This window comes from Schistocerca piceifrons, chromosome 1 (assembly GCF_021461385.2).
Source record: "Schistocerca piceifrons isolate TAMUIC-IGC-003096 chromosome 1, iqSchPice1.1, whole genome shotgun sequence".
In the NCBI taxonomy this organism is placed as follows: Eukaryota; Metazoa; Arthropoda; class Insecta; order Orthoptera; family Acrididae; genus Schistocerca; species Schistocerca piceifrons.
In genome coordinates this window covers 95107734-95117587 of record NC_060138.1, presented here as the reverse complement: position 1 = coordinate 95117587, position 9854 = coordinate 95107734, and the positions used below count along the sequence as shown (strand labels likewise).

At 47.8% G+C, this 9854-nt stretch overlaps 17 non-coding genes across 17 annotated transcripts; all 17 read right to left on the bottom strand.

Annotated features, from left to right (window-relative positions):
- Nucleotides 1-273: 273 nt before the first annotated feature.
- On the bottom strand, nt 274-346 carry Trnar-ccu. Its single transcript has one exon. It is a non-coding gene; the product is annotated as a tRNA-Arg (tRNA).
- A 503-nt stretch (nt 347-849) lies between these two features.
- Trnar-ccu lies at nt 850-922 on the bottom strand. The gene has a single exon. It is a non-coding gene; the product is annotated as a tRNA-Arg (tRNA).
- A 503-nt stretch (nt 923-1425) lies between these two features.
- Trnar-ccu lies at nt 1426-1498 on the bottom strand. The gene has a single exon. It is a non-coding gene; the product is annotated as a tRNA-Arg (tRNA).
- Nucleotides 1499-2001: 503 nt separating this feature from the next.
- Nucleotides 2002-2074, bottom strand: Trnar-ccu. The gene has a single exon. It is a non-coding gene; the product is annotated as a tRNA-Arg (tRNA).
- Nucleotides 2075-2577: 503 nt separating this feature from the next.
- Nucleotides 2578-2650, bottom strand: Trnar-ccu. Its single transcript has one exon. It is a non-coding gene; the product is annotated as a tRNA-Arg (tRNA).
- A 503-nt stretch (nt 2651-3153) lies between these two features.
- On the bottom strand, nt 3154-3226 carry Trnar-ccu. The gene has a single exon. It is a non-coding gene; the product is annotated as a tRNA-Arg (tRNA).
- Nucleotides 3227-3729: 503 nt separating this feature from the next.
- On the bottom strand, nt 3730-3802 carry Trnar-ccu. Its single transcript has one exon. It is a non-coding gene; the product is annotated as a tRNA-Arg (tRNA).
- Nucleotides 3803-4305: 503 nt separating this feature from the next.
- Trnar-ccu lies at nt 4306-4378 on the bottom strand. The gene has a single exon. It is a non-coding gene; the product is annotated as a tRNA-Arg (tRNA).
- A 503-nt stretch (nt 4379-4881) lies between these two features.
- Nucleotides 4882-4954, bottom strand: Trnar-ccu. The gene has a single exon. It is a non-coding gene; the product is annotated as a tRNA-Arg (tRNA).
- Nucleotides 4955-5457: 503 nt separating this feature from the next.
- Nucleotides 5458-5530, bottom strand: Trnar-ccu. Its single transcript has one exon. It is a non-coding gene; the product is annotated as a tRNA-Arg (tRNA).
- A 503-nt stretch (nt 5531-6033) lies between these two features.
- On the bottom strand, nt 6034-6106 carry Trnar-ccu. The gene has a single exon. It is a non-coding gene; the product is annotated as a tRNA-Arg (tRNA).
- A 503-nt stretch (nt 6107-6609) lies between these two features.
- Trnar-ccu lies at nt 6610-6682 on the bottom strand. The gene has a single exon. It is a non-coding gene; the product is annotated as a tRNA-Arg (tRNA).
- A 503-nt stretch (nt 6683-7185) lies between these two features.
- On the bottom strand, nt 7186-7258 carry Trnar-ccu. Its single transcript has one exon. It is a non-coding gene; the product is annotated as a tRNA-Arg (tRNA).
- A 503-nt stretch (nt 7259-7761) lies between these two features.
- Nucleotides 7762-7834, bottom strand: Trnar-ccu. Its single transcript has one exon. It is a non-coding gene; the product is annotated as a tRNA-Arg (tRNA).
- Nucleotides 7835-8337: 503 nt separating this feature from the next.
- Nucleotides 8338-8410, bottom strand: Trnar-ccu. Its single transcript has one exon. It is a non-coding gene; the product is annotated as a tRNA-Arg (tRNA).
- A 503-nt stretch (nt 8411-8913) lies between these two features.
- Nucleotides 8914-8986, bottom strand: Trnar-ccu. Its single transcript has one exon. It is a non-coding gene; the product is annotated as a tRNA-Arg (tRNA).
- Nucleotides 8987-9489: 503 nt separating this feature from the next.
- Trnar-ccu lies at nt 9490-9562 on the bottom strand. Its single transcript has one exon. It is a non-coding gene; the product is annotated as a tRNA-Arg (tRNA).
- Nucleotides 9563-9854: the final 292 nt, after the last annotated feature.

Sequence of the window (9854 nt, the reverse complement as noted above, 5' to 3'; positions counted from 1 at the left end):
ACAGGTAAGTGACTATTCATATGGGTCATACTGTTTACCAACAAGCAATTTCAAAATAGCGTTTCCTTTCACAGCGCCATCACGCTTTGAAACACTTCCGCTGCTAATAGGTCGATTGATAATGGCCGTCGTTTCGTTTTTGGTTGTCAGTAAGTGCGTATTTTCATATCGTCGTCATACCTGTGATACCTGTAAGCACTCAGAAACGCCAGCTTTCTCAACTATTACAGCTGTATGTGGTGAGAGTGATTTTGCCCCAGTGAGTAAAACGTGTACCTCTGGTGGGACTCGAACCCACAATCCCCGGTTTAGGAGACCGATGCCTTATCCATTAGGCCACAGAGGCTGACTGGCGCTAAAGCTGGCGGTGTGCTCGCTCAAATCAACACTTGCCAAGTGTACCCTTCCTGATGCGCTACTCTACGTCTGCAGAGAGTCAGGACGTCGCATGAGCCTTTCCTGTGTGCCTGTACATACTCAGACGTATCGAAGTCCAGGCACCTACTTTCTGCTGGCAATTCTTATACCTGCCGTCTTAGGCTATTCCCTCTCTGAACTGTAAGTCCTGCACACAAGACAGGTAAGTGACTATTCATATGGGTCATACTGTTTACCAACAAGCAATTTCAAAATAGCGTTTCCTTTCACAGCGCCATCACGCTTTGAAACACTTCCGCTGCTAATAGGTCGATTGATAATGGCCGTCGTTTCGTTTTTGGTTGTCAGTAAGTGCGTATTTTCATATCGTCGTCATACCTGTGATACCTGTAAGCACTCAGAAACGCCAGCTTTCTCAACTATTACAGCTGTATGTGGTGAGAGTGATTTTGCCCCAGTGAGTAAAACGTGTACCTCTGGTGGGACTCGAACCCACAATCCCCGGTTTAGGAGACCGATGCCTTATCCATTAGGCCACAGAGGCTGACTGGCGCTAAAGCTGGCGGTGTGCTCGCTCAAATCAACACTTGCCAAGTGTACCCTTCCTGATGCGCTACTCTACGTCTGCAGAGAGTCAGGACGTCGCATGAGCCTTTCCTGTGTGCCTGTACATACTCAGACGTATCGAAGTCCAGGCACCTACTTTCTGCTGGCAATTCTTATACCTGCCGTCTTAGGCTATTCCCTCTCTGAACTGTAAGTCCTGCACACAAGACAGGTAAGTGACTATTCATATGGGTCATACTGTTTACCAACAAGCAATTTCAAAATAGCGTTTCCTTTCACAGCGCCATCACGCTTTGAAACACTTCCGCTGCTAATAGGTCGATTGATAATGGCCGTCGTTTCGTTTTTGGTTGTCAGTAAGTGCGTATTTTCATATCGTCGTCATACCTGTGATACCTGTAAGCACTCAGAAACGCCAGCTTTCTCAACTATTACAGCTGTATGTGGTGAGAGTGATTTTGCCCCAGTGAGTAAAACGTGTACCTCTGGTGGGACTCGAACCCACAATCCCCGGTTTAGGAGACCGATGCCTTATCCATTAGGCCACAGAGGCTGACTGGCGCTAAAGCTGGCGGTGTGCTCGCTCAAATCAACACTTGCCAAGTGTACCCTTCCTGATGCGCTACTCTACGTCTGCAGAGAGTCAGGACGTCGCATGAGCCTTTCCTGTGTGCCTGTACATACTCAGACGTATCGAAGTCCAGGCACCTACTTTCTGCTGGCAATTCTTATACCTGCCGTCTTAGGCTATTCCCTCTCTGAACTGTAAGTCCTGCACACAAGACAGGTAAGTGACTATTCATATGGGTCATACTGTTTACCAACAAGCAATTTCAAAATAGCGTTTCCTTTCACAGCGCCATCACGCTTTGAAACACTTCCGCTGCTAATAGGTCGATTGATAATGGCCGTCGTTTCGTTTTTGGTTGTCAGTAAGTGCGTATTTTCATATCGTCGTCATACCTGTGATACCTGTAAGCACTCAGAAACGCCAGCTTTCTCAACTATTACAGCTGTATGTGGTGAGAGTGATTTTGCCCCAGTGAGTAAAACGTGTACCTCTGGTGGGACTCGAACCCACAATCCCCGGTTTAGGAGACCGATGCCTTATCCATTAGGCCACAGAGGCTGACTGGCGCTAAAGCTGGCGGTGTGCTCGCTCAAATCAACACTTGCCAAGTGTACCCTTCCTGATGCGCTACTCTACGTCTGCAGAGAGTCAGGACGTCGCATGAGCCTTTCCTGTGTGCCTGTACATACTCAGACGTATCGAAGTCCAGGCACCTACTTTCTGCTGGCAATTCTTATACCTGCCGTCTTAGGCTATTCCCTCTCTGAACTGTAAGTCCTGCACACAAGACAGGTAAGTGACTATTCATATGGGTCATACTGTTTACCAACAAGCAATTTCAAAATAGCGTTTCCTTTCACAGCGCCATCACGCTTTGAAACACTTCCGCTGCTAATAGGTCGATTGATAATGGCCGTCGTTTCGTTTTTGGTTGTCAGTAAGTGCGTATTTTCATATCGTCGTCATACCTGTGATACCTGTAAGCACTCAGAAACGCCAGCTTTCTCAACTATTACAGCTGTATGTGGTGAGAGTGATTTTGCCCCAGTGAGTAAAACGTGTACCTCTGGTGGGACTCGAACCCACAATCCCCGGTTTAGGAGACCGATGCCTTATCCATTAGGCCACAGAGGCTGACTGGCGCTAAAGCTGGCGGTGTGCTCGCTCAAATCAACACTTGCCAAGTGTACCCTTCCTGATGCGCTACTCTACGTCTGCAGAGAGTCAGGACGTCGCATGAGCCTTTCCTGTGTGCCTGTACATACTCAGACGTATCGAAGTCCAGGCACCTACTTTCTGCTGGCAATTCTTATACCTGCCGTCTTAGGCTATTCCCTCTCTGAACTGTAAGTCCTGCACACAAGACAGGTAAGTGACTATTCATATGGGTCATACTGTTTACCAACAAGCAATTTCAAAATAGCGTTTCCTTTCACAGCGCCATCACGCTTTGAAACACTTCCGCTGCTAATAGGTCGATTGATAATGGCCGTCGTTTCGTTTTTGGTTGTCAGTAAGTGCGTATTTTCATATCGTCGTCATACCTGTGATACCTGTAAGCACTCAGAAACGCCAGCTTTCTCAACTATTACAGCTGTATGTGGTGAGAGTGATTTTGCCCCAGTGAGTAAAACGTGTACCTCTGGTGGGACTCGAACCCACAATCCCCGGTTTAGGAGACCGATGCCTTATCCATTAGGCCACAGAGGCTGACTGGCGCTAAAGCTGGCGGTGTGCTCGCTCAAATCAACACTTGCCAAGTGTACCCTTCCTGATGCGCTACTCTACGTCTGCAGAGAGTCAGGACGTCGCATGAGCCTTTCCTGTGTGCCTGTACATACTCAGACGTATCGAAGTCCAGGCACCTACTTTCTGCTGGCAATTCTTATACCTGCCGTCTTAGGCTATTCCCTCTCTGAACTGTAAGTCCTGCACACAAGACAGGTAAGTGACTATTCATATGGGTCATACTGTTTACCAACAAGCAATTTCAAAATAGCGTTTCCTTTCACAGCGCCATCACGCTTTGAAACACTTCCGCTGCTAATAGGTCGATTGATAATGGCCGTCGTTTCGTTTTTGGTTGTCAGTAAGTGCGTATTTTCATATCGTCGTCATACCTGTGATACCTGTAAGCACTCAGAAACGCCAGCTTTCTCAACTATTACAGCTGTATGTGGTGAGAGTGATTTTGCCCCAGTGAGTAAAACGTGTACCTCTGGTGGGACTCGAACCCACAATCCCCGGTTTAGGAGACCGATGCCTTATCCATTAGGCCACAGAGGCTGACTGGCGCTAAAGCTGGCGGTGTGCTCGCTCAAATCAACACTTGCCAAGTGTACCCTTCCTGATGCGCTACTCTACGTCTGCAGAGAGTCAGGACGTCGCATGAGCCTTTCCTGTGTGCCTGTACATACTCAGACGTATCGAAGTCCAGGCACCTACTTTCTGCTGGCAATTCTTATACCTGCCGTCTTAGGCTATTCCCTCTCTGAACTGTAAGTCCTGCACACAAGACAGGTAAGTGACTATTCATATGGGTCATACTGTTTACCAACAAGCAATTTCAAAATAGCGTTTCCTTTCACAGCGCCATCACGCTTTGAAACACTTCCGCTGCTAATAGGTCGATTGATAATGGCCGTCGTTTCGTTTTTGGTTGTCAGTAAGTGCGTATTTTCATATCGTCGTCATACCTGTGATACCTGTAAGCACTCAGAAACGCCAGCTTTCTCAACTATTACAGCTGTATGTGGTGAGAGTGATTTTGCCCCAGTGAGTAAAACGTGTACCTCTGGTGGGACTCGAACCCACAATCCCCGGTTTAGGAGACCGATGCCTTATCCATTAGGCCACAGAGGCTGACTGGCGCTAAAGCTGGCGGTGTGCTCGCTCAAATCAACACTTGCCAAGTGTACCCTTCCTGATGCGCTACTCTACGTCTGCAGAGAGTCAGGACGTCGCATGAGCCTTTCCTGTGTGCCTGTACATACTCAGACGTATCGAAGTCCAGGCACCTACTTTCTGCTGGCAATTCTTATACCTGCCGTCTTAGGCTATTCCCTCTCTGAACTGTAAGTCCTGCACACAAGACAGGTAAGTGACTATTCATATGGGTCATACTGTTTACCAACAAGCAATTTCAAAATAGCGTTTCCTTTCACAGCGCCATCACGCTTTGAAACACTTCCGCTGCTAATAGGTCGATTGATAATGGCCGTCGTTTCGTTTTTGGTTGTCAGTAAGTGCGTATTTTCATATCGTCGTCATACCTGTGATACCTGTAAGCACTCAGAAACGCCAGCTTTCTCAACTATTACAGCTGTATGTGGTGAGAGTGATTTTGCCCCAGTGAGTAAAACGTGTACCTCTGGTGGGACTCGAACCCACAATCCCCGGTTTAGGAGACCGATGCCTTATCCATTAGGCCACAGAGGCTGACTGGCGCTAAAGCTGGCGGTGTGCTCGCTCAAATCAACACTTGCCAAGTGTACCCTTCCTGATGCGCTACTCTACGTCTGCAGAGAGTCAGGACGTCGCATGAGCCTTTCCTGTGTGCCTGTACATACTCAGACGTATCGAAGTCCAGGCACCTACTTTCTGCTGGCAATTCTTATACCTGCCGTCTTAGGCTATTCCCTCTCTGAACTGTAAGTCCTGCACACAAGACAGGTAAGTGACTATTCATATGGGTCATACTGTTTACCAACAAGCAATTTCAAAATAGCGTTTCCTTTCACAGCGCCATCACGCTTTGAAACACTTCCGCTGCTAATAGGTCGATTGATAATGGCCGTCGTTTCGTTTTTGGTTGTCAGTAAGTGCGTATTTTCATATCGTCGTCATACCTGTGATACCTGTAAGCACTCAGAAACGCCAGCTTTCTCAACTATTACAGCTGTATGTGGTGAGAGTGATTTTGCCCCAGTGAGTAAAACGTGTACCTCTGGTGGGACTCGAACCCACAATCCCCGGTTTAGGAGACCGATGCCTTATCCATTAGGCCACAGAGGCTGACTGGCGCTAAAGCTGGCGGTGTGCTCGCTCAAATCAACACTTGCCAAGTGTACCCTTCCTGATGCGCTACTCTACGTCTGCAGAGAGTCAGGACGTCGCATGAGCCTTTCCTGTGTGCCTGTACATACTCAGACGTATCGAAGTCCAGGCACCTACTTTCTGCTGGCAATTCTTATACCTGCCGTCTTAGGCTATTCCCTCTCTGAACTGTAAGTCCTGCACACAAGACAGGTAAGTGACTATTCATATGGGTCATACTGTTTACCAACAAGCAATTTCAAAATAGCGTTTCCTTTCACAGCGCCATCACGCTTTGAAACACTTCCGCTGCTAATAGGTCGATTGATAATGGCCGTCGTTTCGTTTTTGGTTGTCAGTAAGTGCGTATTTTCATATCGTCGTCATACCTGTGATACCTGTAAGCACTCAGAAACGCCAGCTTTCTCAACTATTACAGCTGTATGTGGTGAGAGTGATTTTGCCCCAGTGAGTAAAACGTGTACCTCTGGTGGGACTCGAACCCACAATCCCCGGTTTAGGAGACCGATGCCTTATCCATTAGGCCACAGAGGCTGACTGGCGCTAAAGCTGGCGGTGTGCTCGCTCAAATCAACACTTGCCAAGTGTACCCTTCCTGATGCGCTACTCTACGTCTGCAGAGAGTCAGGACGTCGCATGAGCCTTTCCTGTGTGCCTGTACATACTCAGACGTATCGAAGTCCAGGCACCTACTTTCTGCTGGCAATTCTTATACCTGCCGTCTTAGGCTATTCCCTCTCTGAACTGTAAGTCCTGCACACAAGACAGGTAAGTGACTATTCATATGGGTCATACTGTTTACCAACAAGCAATTTCAAAATAGCGTTTCCTTTCACAGCGCCATCACGCTTTGAAACACTTCCGCTGCTAATAGGTCGATTGATAATGGCCGTCGTTTCGTTTTTGGTTGTCAGTAAGTGCGTATTTTCATATCGTCGTCATACCTGTGATACCTGTAAGCACTCAGAAACGCCAGCTTTCTCAACTATTACAGCTGTATGTGGTGAGAGTGATTTTGCCCCAGTGAGTAAAACGTGTACCTCTGGTGGGACTCGAACCCACAATCCCCGGTTTAGGAGACCGATGCCTTATCCATTAGGCCACAGAGGCTGACTGGCGCTAAAGCTGGCGGTGTGCTCGCTCAAATCAACACTTGCCAAGTGTACCCTTCCTGATGCGCTACTCTACGTCTGCAGAGAGTCAGGACGTCGCATGAGCCTTTCCTGTGTGCCTGTACATACTCAGACGTATCGAAGTCCAGGCACCTACTTTCTGCTGGCAATTCTTATACCTGCCGTCTTAGGCTATTCCCTCTCTGAACTGTAAGTCCTGCACACAAGACAGGTAAGTGACTATTCATATGGGTCATACTGTTTACCAACAAGCAATTTCAAAATAGCGTTTCCTTTCACAGCGCCATCACGCTTTGAAACACTTCCGCTGCTAATAGGTCGATTGATAATGGCCGTCGTTTCGTTTTTGGTTGTCAGTAAGTGCGTATTTTCATATCGTCGTCATACCTGTGATACCTGTAAGCACTCAGAAACGCCAGCTTTCTCAACTATTACAGCTGTATGTGGTGAGAGTGATTTTGCCCCAGTGAGTAAAACGTGTACCTCTGGTGGGACTCGAACCCACAATCCCCGGTTTAGGAGACCGATGCCTTATCCATTAGGCCACAGAGGCTGACTGGCGCTAAAGCTGGCGGTGTGCTCGCTCAAATCAACACTTGCCAAGTGTACCCTTCCTGATGCGCTACTCTACGTCTGCAGAGAGTCAGGACGTCGCATGAGCCTTTCCTGTGTGCCTGTACATACTCAGACGTATCGAAGTCCAGGCACCTACTTTCTGCTGGCAATTCTTATACCTGCCGTCTTAGGCTATTCCCTCTCTGAACTGTAAGTCCTGCACACAAGACAGGTAAGTGACTATTCATATGGGTCATACTGTTTACCAACAAGCAATTTCAAAATAGCGTTTCCTTTCACAGCGCCATCACGCTTTGAAACACTTCCGCTGCTAATAGGTCGATTGATAATGGCCGTCGTTTCGTTTTTGGTTGTCAGTAAGTGCGTATTTTCATATCGTCGTCATACCTGTGATACCTGTAAGCACTCAGAAACGCCAGCTTTCTCAACTATTACAGCTGTATGTGGTGAGAGTGATTTTGCCCCAGTGAGTAAAACGTGTACCTCTGGTGGGACTCGAACCCACAATCCCCGGTTTAGGAGACCGATGCCTTATCCATTAGGCCACAGAGGCTGACTGGCGCTAAAGCTGGCGGTGTGCTCGCTCAAATCAACACTTGCCAAGTGTACCCTTCCTGATGCGCTACTCTACGTCTGCAGAGAGTCAGGACGTCGCATGAGCCTTTCCTGTGTGCCTGTACATACTCAGACGTATCGAAGTCCAGGCACCTACTTTCTGCTGGCAATTCTTATACCTGCCGTCTTAGGCTATTCCCTCTCTGAACTGTAAGTCCTGCACACAAGACAGGTAAGTGACTATTCATATGGGTCATACTGTTTACCAACAAGCAATTTCAAAATAGCGTTTCCTTTCACAGCGCCATCACGCTTTGAAACACTTCCGCTGCTAATAGGTCGATTGATAATGGCCGTCGTTTCGTTTTTGGTTGTCAGTAAGTGCGTATTTTCATATCGTCGTCATACCTGTGATACCTGTAAGCACTCAGAAACGCCAGCTTTCTCAACTATTACAGCTGTATGTGGTGAGAGTGATTTTGCCCCAGTGAGTAAAACGTGTACCTCTGGTGGGACTCGAACCCACAATCCCCGGTTTAGGAGACCGATGCCTTATCCATTAGGCCACAGAGGCTGACTGGCGCTAAAGCTGGCGGTGTGCTCGCTCAAATCAACACTTGCCAAGTGTACCCTTCCTGATGCGCTACTCTACGTCTGCAGAGAGTCAGGACGTCGCATGAGCCTTTCCTGTGTGCCTGTACATACTCAGACGTATCGAAGTCCAGGCACCTACTTTCTGCTGGCAATTCTTATACCTGCCGTCTTAGGCTATTCCCTCTCTGAACTGTAAGTCCTGCACACAAGACAGGTAAGTGACTATTCATATGGGTCATACTGTTTACCAACAAGCAATTTCAAAATAGCGTTTCCTTTCACAGCGCCATCACGCTTTGAAACACTTCCGCTGCTAATAGGTCGATTGATAATGGCCGTCGTTTCGTTTTTGGTTGTCAGTAAGTGCGTATTTTCATATCGTCGTCATACCTGTGATACCTGTAAGCACTCAGAAACGCCAGCTTTCTCAACTATTACAGCTGTATGTGGTGAGAGTGATTTTGCCCCAGTGAGTAAAACGTGTACCTCTGGTGGGACTCGAACCCACAATCCCCGGTTTAGGAGACCGATGCCTTATCCATTAGGCCACAGAGGCTGACTGGCGCTAAAGCTGGCGGTGTGCTCGCTCAAATCAACACTTGCCAAGTGTACCCTTCCTGATGCGCTACTCTACGTCTGCAGAGAGTCAGGACGTCGCATGAGCCTTTCCTGTGTGCCTGTACATACTCAGACGTATCGAAGTCCAGGCACCTACTTTCTGCTGGCAATTCTTATACCTGCCGTCTTAGGCTATTCCCTCTCTGAACTGTAAGTCCTGCACACAAGACAGGTAAGTGACTATTCATATGGGTCATACTGTTTACCAACAAGCAATTTCAAAATAGCGTTTCCTTTCACAGCGCCATCACGCTTTGAAACACTTCCGCTGCTAATAGGTCGATTGATAATGGCCGTCGTTTCGTTTTTGGTTGTCAGTAAGTGCGTATTTTCATATCGTCGTCATACCTGTGATACCTGTAAGCACTCAGAAACGCCAGCTTTCTCAACTATTACAGCTGTATGTGGTGAGAGTGATTTTGCCCCAGTGAGTAAAACGTGTACCTCTGGTGGGACTCGAACCCACAATCCCCGGTTTAGGAGACCGATGCCTTATCCATTAGGCCACAGAGGCTGACTGGCGCTAAAGCTGGCGGTGTGCTCGCTCAAATCAACACTTGCCAAGTGTACCCTTCCTGATGCGCTACTCTACGTCTGCAGAGAGTCAGGACGTCGCATGAGCCTTTCCTGTGTGCCTGTACATACTCAGACGTATCGAAGTCCAGGCACCTACTTTCTGCTGGCAATTCTTATACCTGCCGTCTTAGGCTATTCCCTCTCTGAACTGTAAGTCCTGCACACAAGACAGGTAAGTGACTATTCATATGGGTCATACTGTTTACCAACAAGCAATTTCAAAATAGCGT